We start from the raw sequence: 18,450 nt of genomic DNA, 5'->3' as shown, positions 1-18,450 counted from the left end.
GGTCTGAAGTTTCTCAGGCCTGGTTGTCTAGACATAAGAAGGCCTTTAACAGACGTCGGCATCTTCAGGAAATAATCAAGTAGCTCCTGTTTATTAGCAGTGAACTCCACCCCAGCACCATCCCTCCCCTTACACCTTCTGGAGTATTGATGCCCACGTACAAGGAGAGATGGAGCCAACTACATTCTCTCAGTGGACAGCTATTGAGAGTCATAATATACCAGCACTGGGAGGCTCCTTAGCAATTATCTAATTCAGCACTACTGATTTCATATATTTGGAAATTGAGGCCCACACAGAATGCACTTGCCACACACACTGGATCAGACAGAGCCAGATCCAGAGCTTTGACACCCTGATTCTAAATCCACTGCATTTTCCATGGCTTACCATGAAAAGAGGATATAGTGTGGGCAGCCCTGCAAAAGGGCCATTTGCTGAGGCCTTACATTCAGAAAAGTTGCCACCTTTGGACTTTTGGCATAATCTCCACTGAGGTTGTGCATCAGTCTTAGCAGTGCAGTGACAGGACGGAAGGGAGAAGACCATCGTGCACAAGCTCTAGGTGTGGGTCCCAGTGTAGGAGCCCCCGCGGGCCCCTACAGTGCTGTGATTTCATACTGTTAACCAACCTTTACTTGTCTTATGGATGGTGCTACTGTATTTTAATTGTGTATGTGTTGATCTTCAAATGTAAAATGTAATATGTGTTTGGCCTAGAAGCAATGTCGCTGCAGCAGCAAAGAGCACAGCTAGTGGCAGGTGCTGATGTCTGACACCACTCTCCAGTAGTGGAGGGCAAGGCGTGGCTGCTTCTAGATGTAGGGCAAGGGCAGCAAGTATATAAAATTAGAATGGAACATCTTGTAGCCCCGTAAATAAGGAATTGCTAAAAAACTAGCAAGCAAACAAAAGCTACATCAATGGGGGGTATTTCAAAGAGACACTGGAGCCATCGGAAGAGCTTCTAATGGCCAAAACTGGAAAGTTTTGAGAAAAAAAATTAAATTGAGTAATATTGGATTATAATTCAAAGTATAAAATAAATATCCATCCATGAATCTATACTGATATAAAAATTGAATAAATTAATAAATGGGAGAAAAGAGACAATTCTTCCTAGCAGAATTCCAAATAACTTATGTAGATAGATATTTTTGTAAATCCTACCCTCAAGGATGGGGAGGAGTGGATAATTCCTCTTTCCTTAAGTGTGAGCTATGCATAGTGACTTCCTTCCAAAGAGGAGAGTCAGGATGGGAAGGGAGGAAGGGAGGATGAAATAATTTTATGTGGAGAAACCTGACAAACACTACACCAGCCAAGTCATCAAGGTCAACCTTAGCAATTATAAATCATGTTGATTTCATGTACCTTTGATATGAGATGATGGAAAAGGCTTTTTAGCTCTGTGGTCTTCCTCCCTTACCCCCTGCCTATTTATGAGAAGAGTATTAGACAAATTCCAACAGAGGAACATCCAACAGAATACTTCGCCAGTACTCCTCAGAACTGTCAAGGAAAGTCTGAGAAACTGCCACTGCCAGGAGTAGCCTAAGAAGATGTGACCTCTTAGTGTTAATGTAGTATCCCAGATGGGATTGTGGAACAGAAAAAGACGTAAGGCAAACCTAGATAAATCTGAATAAATGAAGGAATTTAGCTAATAATATTGTATCAGTATTGTTTCATTAATTGTTACAAATGTGCCATATGGGGGAGAAAGGACACAACTGAACTTATTTACAAAACAGAAACAAACTCACAGATACAGAAAACAAACTTACCACTATAGAGGGGAGAGGGGAGAAGGAATAAATTGGGGGTTCAGGATTTGCAGGTACTAAACTATTATATATAAAATAGATAAACAATAAGGACCTACTGTATAGCAAATAGAACTATACTCAGTACCTCGTAATAACCTATAATGAAAAAGAATATGAAAAGGAACATACATATGTGTGTGTATCGAATGAATAAATGAATCACAATGCTATATACCAGAAATTAACAGAACATTGTAAATTGACTACACTTCAATTTAAAAAAAGTACCGTACTAATATAAAATGTTGATAATACAAAAAACTGGGTACAGGGTTGTTCTCTGTACTATCTTTTCAATTTTTTGTTTAAAAAATATTTTTGAAAAAAAAATTGGGGGAAAGGGTTTTGTTTCTTTATTTCAGTACCAGAAATCTCCAAAAGGTGATCCAGGTCCCTTTTGAAATCTGGGGGAACCTGCATTTATTCCTTTAGTTTACTAAATTGAAAGCAATTTAGCTAATTTCTGTGTCACCATCTGGACAAAGAACTGTCAGGAGAACACTAGGGAGGCACCAAAGGCCAAATGTTGTCATGGTGGTAGATGACCCAGGCCACCTCATTAATCTGCTTACTCCACATTTCTTTCTGAAAACTCTGCAGGGAAACAAGGCTTTGAAAGATCTAGCCATCAGTCCATATGGGATGTATAATACTTGCAGTTTCAGTACTGAGGTTGGGGGAGCCCCAAGAGCTTCATAGAATGTCTGGTTTTTCACTGTACAACTCCAATAGAACTGTGGGTCTCATCAGAGTTCAACTCTGGGTCTAGAGAAGAACAGCTGGCTGGCCCCCACAACTCTATGTTTGTCTTCATTATTAATATGACCCCACCATCTAAACCAGAAAAATCCAGAGAGGAAATGGTTTGCCCAGACCATCCCGCACATTAGTAGTAGATTTCCATCAACCAGTCCACCTTGAATCATTTATTTTAGTAAACTCACTTTAGTAAACTGAGGACTGCTATTACATTGATATATATTATTTCAGATATGCCTCATCCATTTCTAACCAATTGTCAGTTACCCATGGTGGCCAGTTCCAGTGCTGTACTGAATTTTAAGTGTCTCTTTCTTCTTTCCCTTCACCTTTTCCCACTTGTATCAACTTCTCTGCCAAATGGTTATAAGATCTTTGAACCAACACTTATATTCACTATGGAGGCTGACATTTAAACAATTCTTGGTGAAATGCGGTGAGACTGAATCCTACCCTACTCCATGACTCTCAGCAATCTGTTTGATTGCATGTCTCAAGAATCATAAACATAGTCATCTGGACAAAGTAAATTCTACTTCTTGGAATTTATCTTCAAGATGCAATTCAACTTATAGGGGGAAAAAAAACTTTGACTGAGTACACGTATCCAAGCGTTATATCTAACAACATAAAAGTTGAATAACATACATGTCCCATCATGACTGGGCTGGGGGCAAGGGTGTTGGGTGGAGAAAAGTTGAATAAATTATAATACAACTAATTTTTAAAAATTAGAATTGGAAAATGTTTATGGTATCAGATAAAGTAAAAATAAGTAGGATTACATATAAAATTATTTGTATGTATTATATGTAATCCTACTTCATACATGTATAGGATATATATTTTATATATAATATATGTATATAGTATATTTATAGCTATGTTTAAAAATACTCTACATAAAAATTAGTCTGGGTATAAATAAAAGTGCACAATTAACAACAACAACGAAATTATTGACATTGTCTGTCTTAGGGTAGTAGATTATGGATGCTTTTTTTCTCCTTTATTCTTTGTCTTCCAAATTGTGTAATGTTGATATATTAGTTTAATATCTATCTATCTAACTCACAAGCACACACTCAAGACACTGAAAAGCCCTAAGTAAAGTCTTTTAAGTGCAAGCAATTAGTCCTCTAATTCACAGACTGGAATGTTTGACCTCCACATCTTCAGGGCCTACAGCAAAAGTGAGAACTGCCCACTCTCTCTTGGAGAAGACCTTTCATTCAGGGAGACACGTGTCTCCACACCAATAAAACATGACCGTTCTGAACACATTGACCCTAACAAGATTAAACAGACCCTGTAAACCTGTGATCTATCCCCGCCCCCTTCCTCTAGGTGTGCTTATCTTGTTTGTTGGTGTCTCACAGCATTTGCAAATGTCAGAGGGTTTCCTGGTTACTTTGCTCTCTCTGTGAGGCCACCCAGGAGCTCTCCTGGTAAATAGACCTTCTCTGAGATCCTTCTGGGACTACAGGGGATCTGTTCATGGTTCTTATAACATGTTTGACTAGGGAATTCTAAGGAAGACAATTAAAAAAAATTACATCATTTTTTTTTTTTCTTCAAAGAATCACAAGGCTGTTAGGAACTTTGGTGGGGTTAGGGGGTGCCTGTACCATTGTTTGAATGTCTGGTTCTCAGGAAAGAGCATGGGGGTGGGCATCAGGAACTAGGAGGTGAGGTAAGGACCACGGTTCTGATAAGCCCCTCTTCCTTTAAGCCGCCGATGGGATTGCTCATGCTCAGCTTCCGCATTCACACAACACCCAGTTCATCAGCAGTCTCGTGGGAGAGACGATGTGCTAGATGCTGGGGAAACAAGTGTAAATACAACAGGGGACTCTGACCCCAGAGGGCATGAGTCTACTGAGGAAACAGAAGCCCAGAAACATGCCAAAACTTGCTTTAGGTCGTGCAAGAGGATAGTCCACTTGCTAGGCTGGGCCCCAGACTTCCTGATTCTGAGCTGAATAGAACTCTCTGGTTTCTTCTCAGGAGCTGTGTCCCACCTCCCACCTCCCACCTCAACACCAGTGTGAGGCATCGACTCCCTTCTTTGGGCAGGTCCACTCTCTGAGTTTTTCATCCGGTATTGATCAGAACAGGACATAGCCCAGCTGCCTCAGTGTACCATCCAGTAATACCCACTACCCAAGACTGGACAGGCCCGCGAGAGCCTGGGGCATGCAGGGTCCCCGCTGTGTCCTCCACCACCATCACTGGTTGGCTCAGCCTTCAGACCAGAGCTTGGCCTGGGTTCTGACTTTTCTATCTTCATGTGCCTGAAGGGTTCTACCAGGAGCAGACAGGCCACCCAGCATCATGCTATTCCAAAGCACACAGCCTCAAGTAACAACCACAGTCTGGACACCAGGACCCAGCACCAGCTTTAACAGGATCTGGACCCCTAATACATCCTGATGCCTACTCAGCTAAGCCCAGGCTTACTCCAACCCTCTGGGTATCCCATACCTTTGATGATACACTAACAGGTGATCTATACAGGTGCCAGCGCTGCATCCAGACCTGTTTCCATAGCACCCTAGTTCCTAAGGCCCAGCCTGCCTCAGGGTTGGGCCTATGTGCCAGGAGTAGTAACCATTTCTATTCTGTGGCCGGACAGTGATGAGTTGGATATAAAAATGGCACATGCATAAAACCACCAAAGTTTCGGCAGTCTTAAAATTAGTTGGAAATACAGCTGCTTCTGGTGTCTAAACAGCAAGGTTGCTAAGAACAACCCTACCCTTTAGAAACACCAGTACTGAAAAGCCAGTAGAATGCTCAAAAGAAAATGGAACAGAGAAAGATTAATAATGCCATTAATAAAGGGCATAGTTTGGGAAGATATACTGAGAAGATTTGACAATGGTGATGGTCGGCCATGAAATCAAGCTCCTTAGAGCCCTCAGATTTCTTTCCAGTTTCGTCTCCTAAACAGCTTTCTACCCCAGACTCTCAGCATTCTCCAAGGACCCCAGCACTTACCTCCACTCCACACCCGGGCCTTGATATCTGCCTTCCTCTGACAGGCTAGAAGCTCCTCAAAGACAAGAGTACTTCATTTTTGTTGTATTAGACTTGTGTCCAGCACATGGCACTAACTTAGGAAATCTTGATTGAATTAAAGTAGGTAGAACTGAAAGAGAATTCACTGTGAAGTCTGACGATCTGGGTTCCAGTTAAAGTTCCACAACTGTCTAACTTCTGTGAGTCTCAGTTTCTTGTTCTCTAAAATGGTAAGTTCTGTTATGGGACTGCATCGCAGGATTCCCGTGAGAATCAAGTACATTTGGAAAGGAAAGTACTTTGAAAATGATCATGTGCATTTCAAAGTGGTTGTTGAACACTGAGAGAATGGACAAACTAATAAGTGAACCATCACAGTGAAGTGAAGCCGTCAGGTTATTCCATTACTGATTCTGGGACCCAGATTATATCTGGGGACCAATGTCTTTGAGGCTCCAGTCTTGACTTTGTAACCATCCTTAAACATGTTATTTCACTTCCCCAAATACTTTAACCCTTTCAGTACAGGAAGACATAAGTTATAGCTAAGGATTCATACTGATCCAAAAAGAATAAAAAAGATCATCAGAAAGTCTTGATATTCTTGAAATGCAGAATTGGAAATGAACCATTTCCCAGTAGTGGGAACTGAAATCCAGTATTAGATCCTCCTTTTTGGTACCTTCTTCCTCTTCCTCCTCTTTCTACCTTAGACCCTCCCTACCCCTCCCCTGCACCCAAAGGGAACAAATCCTTTGTTTTGAGCTAACTTTAGTCTTAGAAAAAGGTATAAACAAAGTGCAAACTTCTCATGGCTGTTTTCTAGGATCAACAAGGTGGATTTCTATATATTGTTCAAGTCCTTCAGTTGATGGGTGAGTTACTCAAACAGGGAGGGAGGATAACTTTGTACCAAAGGCCTGACCCAAATGACAGGAAGAATCTTGGACCGACTTCGTCCTGCTAATAGAATCCATGCATCAGTCTATCCCTCCTGTCTCTGCAACAAATGCAGAGCAGATCCCACCAACGGTAAATATGAAAAGGTAAATAGGGGGTAAATACACAGTAGCATAAAAAGGGATTAGGAGCAGGTTGGTCTTGATAGGGAAGAGGGAAGCAAATACGAGCATGGGTGCTGGAGAGGAGGTAAGGGCTTCACTCCAGTAGCAGAACAAGGAGATGGTTAAGCAGATGAAGCAACGGACCTCTGTCAGAGGTATTAAAAAACAAAGCAAAACAACTACTCAAAAGTCCGTGTCCCACTTCCTGCAATCTATAACAATAGGCGCTTAAAAGGAACAAAGCACCCAGTGGACTCAGCAGAAACAGGAGCACGATAATCTCCAAAGGGGCCAGGGCGTGCGTGGCAGCGGCAAGAGCAGATTCCCTAGAATCGGGAGCACCTTTGCCCGCTCTTGCCAGTTCTGCCAGTGCCATGCCCATGATCAACAGCTCATTTATTTTTGGATTCCTAGAGGTGGAAAGAAGAGAACACTGGATATACATGGCATTAAAAAAGAAAAAACTCTCCAACAACATGGAATGATGGAATGATGTCCAAGCTGTACAAGGGTAACCACCTCTCCCATATAGTTCCTTTTTTCCCCCCCTTTCTACCCCATCCTGCCTCCAACACTGCTCACCCAACACAACACTGGAAGCCTAATTCCTGCACAAAGTGAAATGTGTCTAAGGGGAGCAAAGCCAAGGAACTTGTAACACCAAGATATTTCCTTTAACAACGCTGAAAACTGGGAAGGGTCAGTAAGGAAATGGAGGGGTGCTCCAAGACACTAAGGGTTAGGAACTAAAAAGACTGATGAAACAGAAAATATTCAACTATGTTTCCCTATGTTACCAGCCATTTGGTTGGACTTTTCAGCAAAGAATAAACATATGTTGTTATTTTCAAGTCCTATCAATATGCAGCCACGAAAGTTATGATTTGAGCACCTACTATGTGCTAAGCACCAGGCTAGACTTTGCATATACAAAGAACAATCACAGACCTGCTCCCGGAGGAGCCTGTAGTCTAGTTGAGGAGATAAGCATTGTAAGCCAATCCACAGACAAGGATGTGTGATGAATTACGGTAACTGAGATACAGGAAAAAATGAGGTGCTGTGAGGTGGAGGAAGAATGTAATTTACCTAACGTACAGGCCCCTCTATTAAAGTCACCTTTAAGCTGAGATCTGAAAAAACAATATGGGTCATCCAGGCCAAGAGTGAGGGCGAAAGTGTGCTGGACAGAGGGAACAGAGGTCAATAACCCTAAAGGGGGTAGAAACATGGCAGGTGCAGAGGCCAGATAGAAGACAGCACAGTACAAACGGAGAGAGTAGTAGATGAATTTGGAAGGAGGGTCAGGAGCTGGACCTTTAAGCTTTTTAGGAAGGGTGAGGCCATGATCTGATTTATATTTTAAGAAAAGCACCGCAGCTGTTGTGTGGAAGATAACTTAGAAAGAAGCATGAGGAGCTTCTTTAGGACTAAATCACTGTGCTGTACACCAGAAATGAACCAACACTGTAAACCAACTATGCTTCAATTAAAAAGAAAGAGGGAGGAGTCCTGGGACTAGGGAGGAGCAGTGTAGGCGGTGAGGTACGGGAAGACTTGAGACATACTTTGAAGGTAGAATTGACAAGATTGAAAGAAAGATTGGATTGAGCAGGAGTGGGTAGTGAAGGAGAGAGGAGTATCAAGAAAGTTTCCAGTTTAAGCAATTGGATGGATGTGTTTCTATTTACTGAGTTAGAAACACTGCAAAGGAGAAGTTTGCAGGGGATTTGGGGGAATTGCTGGCAATAAAGAACTCAGTTTTGAACAGGGTGTGTTGGAGATGTCTCCCAGGCAGGTGTCAGAGTAGGCAGTTGGGTATTTGAGACCTGATCTCAAAAGAGATGTCTGGTTTGGAGACATCAATTTGGGATTCATCAAAATAGAGGTAGTATTTGATGTGAGAAAGAAAGATTGGTTTTTATATCAGACCAGGTGTTTAAAAATAAAATTAAAAAACATGAAGTGGTCCTTAGAAATACTCCAGTCCAAGCTCATTTCTCAACTGATAGCAAAATTGGGAGCTAAAGTGAAGCCATTGGTGGAAGTGGAGTTAATAGGAGATTAGGTCTCCCCTTTGGGCCAGCACTTTTTTTGTTTTACAGTGTTTTATCAACATTTAATACCAAAATGGTTGAGATTAAGAAGTCTATTGAGATATAATCCTATGGATGTGGCTTATGGTGTCACCGCTCTTATTTTTTATTTTATATGTGCTGTGTGTAAACCACCACATCCTCATAACTAACTTGCTCCCCTCTTCCTTTCGGTGGCTTAGAGCCTTCTCTGCTGGTTCCCTAGTTATTGAAAAGAAGGTGCAGTCATCCCAAATGAACATACCTGGGCAATTTTATCAAGGAGGCCCACGCCTTCGAGTAGTGACTGAGCTGCTGAAGGCGCACTCCTGTGCACATCCCTCCTACCCAGCTTTGCACCCAGGGCCTCTGTAATCACTTAGTAGTAGGAATGTCTCTCTTCTTGAATGTGAGTGCCGGGAGGTCAGAAGCTACTTTTACTTTCCCTGGTATGTATCTTAATCTAGCCCTTATTAGATGATAAGTCACTTACTTTCCTAATGTATGTTTTGAATGAGAGGGACCCAATAAACTGAAACCTTTCACTGGACTTACTGTACCTTTAGTTATCTTTCTATGCTTCCAAGTAAACACATTTACTATATGTCAGGTATGGGGCTTAATGTTATAAATGTGTTCGGTCTTTAAAATACAGGTTTCACGTAAAGGTTGCTGTTAGCTATTGTCCAGTATATATAGGTTTATTCGCCTGCCTACATTTGCATACTTCCTGTCCAATACAGCAAATATTTGATGTGCATCAACCAAGTGTACAGAGGCAAAAGAAGTCTCGGTCGCTCAGGGCTATAGGCCAGTGCAGGAGAGAGATGGCAGTTTACACAGAAGCGGTGGCCAGGGCTGTCACTGAGCTACAACCAGTATACTTCAGCTGAATACGGGGCTATGACTTGTTCAGACTAAGAGATCTAAAAACATTTCTTAGAGGGGTGGAGTTTGAACACAATAATAAAATAATGCAAAGTAAAGAACATATCCATCAAAATAATAAACAAATCTTTGACCTAATCAGAGCTAACATATGTATCAGCCTTAATACATACTGACCTAAGTACTTCAAACTTGTGAGCTTATTTACTCAGAGCAACATTATAGGATGGAGGGGCGAGTGTTGTTATCCTCGCTTTACAGATGAGAAACCAGAGCGCAAAGAGTAACTTGCCTAAGGTCAAACAGCTCACAAACAGCAGAGAGGGGCGTTTGAACCCTCACCATGTAAGTCTTTGCTGTTAGCCATTATGCTCTCCTGACTTATGAATGAAGGTTAGGGCGTCAACATTCAGCTTAGAAGAAGAGGAGGTGTGGGGAAGGAGGGCATTTCAGACAGAGAAGAGCTGAAAAAAGTGGCACAGAGATTAGGTATACACCTAATCATGCTTTATCTAGCCTAGAAAGCTGTCTAGTTTGCAAAGAACTTTCTCAGCCATTCTTTAAAATATGCTTCTCATTTTGACCCTGTGAAGCATGCTGTGATTATTATTTCAATTAGAGAGATGAGGAAATTGGGACTCAAGATGGGAAGGCACCAGCTGGGCTAGTGAGCTGCAGCGTGAAGTTCAAAACCCAGTCATTTAACTTCAGACCAGTGCCTTCTCCCATGTTGTCGTATTAACAATGAAATACATGCATTGCGCCTGGTTCTGAGCAAGGCTCTGAGCTAGCCTGTTCATATATGTTCTAATTTCATCCCCACAATGGCCCTGAGAGGTAGGTATTATTGCATTTTAAAAGAAGAAACAAGGTGGGGAGGCTTTAGCTCAGTGGTAGAGCACATGCTTAGCATGCACAAGGCCCTGGGTTCAATCCCCAGTACCTCCACTAAATTAAAGCAAAATGTTAATAAATAAACCGACTTACCTCTCCCCATGCCCCCCGAAAGAAACTCCTTAAAAGAGGAAATAGTTCAATTCTGCCTCTACTTTTCATTTTCTTTTTGAGAATACTAATAATTTCCTATCTGGCGTGTTGGTTTTCTGGTTCATGCTTTGCCCACGCTTTGGTCCCTGGGAACCCCTGAGACCAGAGTATTACCTGTGCATGAGCACACACAGCTGCTCTAAAAATGGAAAATCCCAATTAATCTCTTTGCCAAAATCTTCCAGTCACTCCTGCATTTGGCCAACCTTTTTTGCGTGCTGAAAGTCAACATTTAAATATGAAACCTGGCTCAATTTCCAAAAATGTAATTGCATTATTAGGAATTAGTTGAAACTAGGCTTTGTGAATCCATGAGGGGAAAGGCTGAGAACAAGGCTGACCAAATCCTCAAGGCTGGCCAGAAATTCAGTGCAATTGCTGAAATTCTTGATGTAATCTGGGACTTACTGGTTGGCAGTACCATCTCCAGCTCAGTGAGCACCCACTGTGTAGGACAGAGTTCTAGGCCCTCTGGGGGAAATATAAATTAGTGGCCAGAGAAAGAGACTGGCTGTACCATGGATCCAGTGACAAGTATGTCAAATGCCAAAGAAGGAGGATCAGGAAAGAGTCAATAAAAATTCACAGATATTCCCCCACGGCCTCAGGCAGCAAGGGCTGGATTCTCAAGCATCAACTTTGTTTGTACATGTTCAGTCCGAGAATTAGGTAGGGAAGATTCCTGTGTTCAGTCCTGTTGCCTTCCAGATTTGATTAAGGCTCATAGGCGAGTCATGACCTCAGCCTTGAATGGCAACTTCGGAAAAAAACAACAAAAAAATAGAGAGAAGATGACTAAATCTTTTAGTGCAAGAGGAGGGGGATGGATGGAGTGAAAATTCGGAAGTTTCCACTTGTGTTTAACGCTGTTGTTAAGCCTTTTAGAAGAGTCTTTCCAGCAAGCTGGACGCCAAAGCAGTGGTCTGAGAACTTTTCTCTCCATGACTCTTGCCTGTTTGCTCATTTACAAAAGGGGAAAGCAATGGCTCCCTCACAGGTAAGTCTTCAGACCAGTGCCTGAAGGATTTTGAGGATTAAATGTGGTAAAGCACAGAAAATGGCTCATTAACATAAATGTGTAGAAAATAGACAATTTGATATACCGTCTAGCTATCCCAGCCACCTGTTAAAAAATAGGACTAGACTCATTTAATGGAAACTTAGAAATTATCTGATCCAACACCTGAATGTGGTGGATGAGAAGAGAGAAGGCTAAGTGCCTTGCCCAAGGATGCAGAGGAAGTTAGAGGTTGGGGGAGGCTTTATGGGTTGGGGGGAGTGAGATACTGTGGGCTCTGCTGAGCTCCTTGTGACCTAATCTAATTTAATACTGATGGGAGACATAGGTAGGGGTCTTCACTGCAGAAACCAAGAACCAGAGGTTCCAAATGGAAATAGTTTCCCTGAGATCAAAGAGCTAAAAGCAGATGAGGGGTATTCAGCCCCTGTTAGAGTTCAATACAAAGCCCAAGCTCTTTTTTTTTTTTTTGTTTTAATTTTATTTTATTGAGTTGTAGTCAGTTTACAGTGTTGTGTCAGTTTCCAGTGTTGCGAGGGGGAGGAGGGTGGGAGGGGACAGACTGGGAGTTCGAAATTTGTGGATACTGACAGGTGTATGTAGAATAGACAAACAAAGCCCAAGCTCTTGACCTTGCCCCATCTTGGCAGGGTTTCGGCAAACTTGCAAAAACCCATTTTTCAGGGTTTCAGGGCACCTTCAGAAAACGGTGGTGGCGAGGGGTTCTTATTTTTTAAAAAGTCTGCCTATGCAGCTCTGTGTCACCCTCTCTAATGCAGCTCAGTTTTGCAAACTGAAATGGCTAAGTGCACTGGATTCCTCAGACTTCCTTCGCCCCTAACACTCTAACTAGTGCTTCACACTAATGAAAAAATGGTCCTCCTTTGCCTCCAAATCCAAGTAGTTCTTCCCTATAGGATCACTTCTTTAAAATCATCTGTATATATTTCTTATGGTTATCTGAGGCCAATCCAAAGAGATATGCCTCCCATTTCCTTCCACCAGCACCCAGTAGGTGCCTAGTACACCTTCTGGTGGCCCCAGTATCCATCCACCTGTACATTCATTACTCACCCAAGTGAATTTACATACATAATTACCAAAATCACACCTGTCACCATACGTGGTACTCATGCACGTGAAGATGCCTGCACATGTAAACAGAGTGGACGTGGACTAAGCCCCATGATGTGGTCAGTAACAGGCACGTTGCACAGAAGTGTCCCCAGTGAAAATCTAGACTGGATCACGAATCCTTCAAAAAAATCATGGCATTTCTTATACCACTGTTTTTTAAAAAAATTTCTGATGCTTAGAAAGACCAGAGGGTATTGCTATGAGCAATATTATTCTTATGCTCTATCGAAAATTTAGCTCAAAACCCTGGTTTCTTCTGAATTGTTACCGTATACTGCCATGAGAAAACAGTCATAGCACAAGGCAGCGGCTTAGAGAAGGGTTTAGATTCACAGGTGGCAAACGGACCTGCCTTTTCACTTTTAGAATTATATTTAATAGCTCAGAGTCTGCTATCTGTCTGGACCCCTGATGTTAGACTCGTGTATTATTCACTTGCCCAAATTCAGGTGATTGAGACTGTTGGCTACTGAATTCATTCCAACAAGATCTCTGAAAAGACAGCCTGTGGAAAGAGACAGACTCTGGAAACAGAGCTAGTTTCTTCCGGCTCTGACACCAAATATGCGTGTGACCCTGGGCAAGTTAACCTAACTTCCCTGAGCCTTGGTTTTCTCATCACTAAAGAAGAGGGGAATAATACCCAACTCATGAATGTGTGTAAGGATGGACAGAGAAGTCATCCCCAGAACCTGGTGCACAGGGAACAACAGCAGTCAAGCGTGGCTCCACGCTCTTTGGCCTGAGCAACTGTAACAAATGGGATTGTTATTTACTAATAGCACACGCACTAAATAGCACCTTATTTGGACACTAGCCACGTCCTCAGGAGGGTACATCTTCCAACCCCTCCTCCCCATGCCCCTCCCACATTCGAAAGCCCCGATGAAGGCCTTCTGAATGAGTCACCGATTTGGAGCACCCCCCTCCTTTCCTTGCCACGGAGGTAGATCATCTACATGTGAGTCTGAAAGATTACTTCAACGGCACGCTCATGCATTTCACTAATCCCCACTGCAATCGCCCAGCTTTCCGAGTGAGAAGCACTTTCCCATCCTTCACCTTGTTTGATCTTCACAACAGCCCCGTAAGAACGCGAGCCAGTGTGGTTCCCCTTCTTTGGGAGATGAACCAGCAGAGAGTTACAGAGGTTAGGCGGCTCGTCCACGGTCACACCTCTAGATTTAGGTCTGTGACTCTGAATTCTATCCCTGAGATTTCTATTATACAAAGCAGCTGTGGGATTTTCCCTTTATACTAATAGACAATAGGAAGAAATAAATGCAGGAAGGTATATGCTGACAGAGAGTAAGTCCGTTAGTATGGTCCTTCCCATCCCCATGGGGCCCCACCTGGCCTTTGCCTGGTGCCTCTCTCCCCAGGCATTCCTTGCTCAGCCTCTGGTCACTCAGGTCCTCCCCATGGCTCAGAGCATCACTCAAACCCAGGCTCCTCAATGATGTCTCTGACCAACCCCCCACCCATTTTTTTTCATCTGAAATTCACTGAACACCAGGCACTATGTTCCACTGTCCATTGGAATTTTCTTCTAGTAGGAAGAAACAGATAAAAAGCTGGCTAGTAAACATGTACAGTTGTTTTTGTGGTAGTAAATGCTAAAAAGCAGGTAAAAAGCAGGGAAGAGGGATGAGGCATGTGTGAAGGGGAAGAATGCTCAGTGCTGGTGTACCGTCACTGAGCAGGTTACACTAAAGACTGGGAAGAGGTGAAGAAGAGAACCGCTTGAATAGGCAGGGTGGAGGCATCAGACAGAGGGTACCAGCATCACGGCCCTGTGCCAGGGTGTCCCTGTGTGTTTGAGGAACAGCATGGAGGCTGGTGTAGCTGGAGCAGAGTGAAGGAGGGCAGAGCAGTGGGAGAGGAGGACAGAGAGGAAAGGGCAGTATGTCATATACACCCCATGGGTTATTAGGGAAGTTCCTATGACTCTGGAAAGCCACTGAGAATTTGGACAGAGTCTAAAGTTTATTTTCACAGAATCCCTCTGGCTTCTCCATTGAGATGGGCAGGGTGGGAGTATCGAGACTGTTTAGGAGGCTGTTATAATAATCCTGGAGAGAGACAATGGTGGCTTGGACTAGGAAATGGTGAGGAGCATTTGAATTCTGTCTGTACTTTTAAGGCAGAGCCAATAGTGTTGGTGGTAATTTGGATGTGGGTTGTGGAGAAATGGGAGTCAAGCATGACTCCAAGTTCTTTGGTTCGAGCAACTGTAACAGATGGAATTGTTATTCACCAGACAAGGAAAGTCTGCAGGTGGAGTAGATTTGAAGGACTGAGGTGCCCATCAGGAACTCTAACTTGGAGGTGTCCAATAAGAGAAGCCAGATACACAGGCAAATGGTGATGACTGAAGAAGCAGCTGGGTTTTGGAGTCTGAAGTTCTAGGGAGAGATCCAAGCTAAAGATAAACATTTAGGAGCTGTCACTGTTAAGATTTTATTAAAACTGTGAAACTGAATAAGATCCCCAGAGAACTGAGCATGAACAAGAAGAGGTCCAGCCATTGAGCCTTGGGACACACTCTGGTCAGAAGTTCACTGGCCGAGGATGTAGGAGTGGCCAGGGAGGTAGGGGAAATCTTTTCTGGTATCTTTTCTGTGAAATTCTAACAAAACTTGTCTATGTTCTCCAACTCTTGGTTTCTGTCTCCTGGATGGAGGCAGACTGCAGGCATCTTTAGAGCGAGACTCACATCACTTCTGCCCCCTCCACAGTACTGGGCATCTAGGAGCCCTTTGGTTAAAACTTGGCTGGTTGTCTTACAACTGAATCACAGATGATCGGGTATAAGGGACTCAAGCAATCCTCTGGCTCTATGATTTCCCAGCTGTATTCTTTAGAGCAAGTCAGAGTTCTTTTCTTTCATCATTGGGAAGCTTATGAAACTATGACCTCTCCTTTCCTAGAAGGGCCAATGAAAGCAGCTAAGCATCCTGGCATTCAGTGGCCTCACCCTTTCTTCTAAGAAATAGTTGAGATTTCCATCAGCCCTTAGTCATTTCAGAAAGCTCCAAGTGCTTGGATCTAGTCAAGAAAATCCACAGTTCAGAGGGGTTAAGGAGAAACATGCTGTTTTCGGAGACTCTGGCCCCGTTTTGGGTTGATTTGAGAAGGCAAGACCCTGCCCCCGGCCACATTCACTCCTCTAGGACCAACTAAAGGCTTGTGATCCTAGACAGGCTCCTGAAGATCTTCTAGTCCAGCTGCCTCCTGGAAAGATGAGGAATGTGGGCCTAGAAAAGCCCTAGTATCTTGTTCAAAATCACATATTAAGTGTGTTGGATCCAAGACTAAAAGCCAGGTCACAACTTGAAACTTTCTGCTCAGATTCAGATTCAACTAAATGTTATTAGCATCTACTATATGCCTGGAAACATGCCAGATGCTTTCACATGTTATCAGCCTTAGTCCTCACCGCCGCCTCTGAGACGGATCCTACTACCCACCTTTTACAGATGCCAGCACTGATGCTCAGACAAGAAAGGGACGCGTCCAGGGTCACAGGGCTTGCATGTTGAAGAGTGGGCTCCGAGCCCATGCCTGTTTGACTTGGGGTCCAGTGCTCACACCTGCTGCCTTCCTCAGCAGGTCTCGTCTCCTAGGACAAGCGACTGCCCCTGAGACCCTGCCTTCCTTCCAATAAATGACACCTCTCCAGCTTGGTGCATTAGTGAGTGACATGACTTTGAGTCCAGAACGTGGACTCTGGAACTGGACTGTCCAGGTCTGAAGCAAGACTCTGCCACTTATTAGCCACACAACTTTGGGTGGTGGAACTTCCCTAAGCCCCAGTTTCCTCATCTACAAAATGGGAACAATGATATGCTTATCCCCAGGGAGTAAGGATTAAGTAATAGAATATATGCAAATCACTTAGCACAATGTCTGACACATATAGCAGATGTTCAGTAAGTGTTATATGTAATGAATATTTAACAATGGCTGACTTTTTAAAAACCCTGGAGCTGTTTTGAAATATACTGTCCAATGCTTCAAAATTCACTTCTGGAAGATGTCCAGGTAGGGAAGCCAACACCAAATTCCTGACCTGACACGTTTTAGTAGTTTCAGCAGTGGGCTCTGTGTCAATCACGGTTTAATTAGAAAAGAGAAACCCCACAAGTGATAGCAAATTATAAGAATTCCATACACAACTGATAGAAGATCTTATACAGCTGATATAAGGCCAAAGGTGTATCATGATGATAAGTCCTAACAACTCTTTGAAATACCTATGAAAAGTCATGAACAGTAAGTATGCATGTATGTGTATGGAAAAAACACTGAAAGGAAACTCACCAAATGTTCCCAGGGGATATTTCAGAGTGATGGGGTACGGAGAGGTTTTATTTTTGCTTTCATGTGTTTGTTTTTTAATCTTGTATCCTAAACAAATAAGAAATGACCTAATTGTTAATATTTGCTATTCATTTATTTCTTACTTTAACTAATATCATTTTTCTCTAAGAAACAACTTAAGGTAGTGTACTGGAAACACTTATGATTATAAAGATAATTACAGGGAAGAGACAAGATAAAAGGAGTTAGAATGGATATAGATGGGGATGCAGGGCAGATAGTCACTTATTTCAGTCAGTAAATGTAATCCCCTGGATTCTGGGAGTCATGAACAGAAGACATTCTCATATCCAAGTGAGAGCTTAAGAAAAGAAATTTCCAGTGTAGTGGTGTCATGGAACAAGCACTCAGCTAGGGTGTCGGTGTGTCTGGGCTGGTGTCCTGGCCCATCTCAGGAACTGACTGGGTCTCACAGCCCTTGTGACTCTCTTTTCTCCTCTTTAAAGTGAGAGCCCTCTGCATAATAATAGTCCTCCTATTGTGTCTGCATGTTTCAGTGGCTGGAGCCTAAGGTCGCTGGCAAAGGGAGGAGCTGGGGGTGTGGTGGGTGGGTGCCGGGTGATCACTATAGTGGGGAAGGAGGTGCAGCTTCTCCTGCTCACTGTCACCCTGGCAACCCTGAGAAGAGAGAGGCAAACTGAAGATAAGAAGCTTGAGGACCTTTGAACACTTTTGGTGAAGCATGTTTAGACCAGAATTTGATATTCTAGATAGGATCAAAGAATTTCAGGCCTGGAAATGTTAAAGGTTATGTAGTCCAACTTCCCGTTTGGTAGATGGAGGCACTGAAACCCACAAAGTCAAATCACTTGTCTAAGACCACACAGAGCCTGGAGAGAAACAGGGACTTTGTACTCCTAGCTGAGTGCACGAGCCACCATACCATGATTTCTCCCAAGTGCCACCCATGGTTGATTTTATGATGCTGATAATGACTGGGAGAAGTTGAGAGAGGGGAGGAAGGGCCCTTTAATCTTACCCTCATTTGGTAGGAACTGGAAAATTTCCCCCATGGGTAGGCACGCTAAATTGATTTTTTTCTCAAGATCCTGGACTGCCCACAGCAGCAGACCCAGCTTCTGAACAGTAATCATCAATTCTCTCCCCAGAGTTCAGGAGGTGATCCAGGTGGTGACCACACAGTCCAGACTGTGCTAGACAAAGCTCTTGGGCAGTGCTGCTGGCTTGCCATGTGCTCAGTATCTGGTCCCTCCTCCTGATAACAGGTA

The sequence above is a fragment of the Camelus ferus genome, chromosome 1, assembly GCF_009834535.1.
Source record: "Camelus ferus isolate YT-003-E chromosome 1, BCGSAC_Cfer_1.0, whole genome shotgun sequence".
Taxonomy (NCBI): domain Eukaryota; kingdom Metazoa; phylum Chordata; class Mammalia; order Artiodactyla; family Camelidae; genus Camelus; species Camelus ferus.
This window is presented reverse-complemented; position numbering follows the sequence as displayed.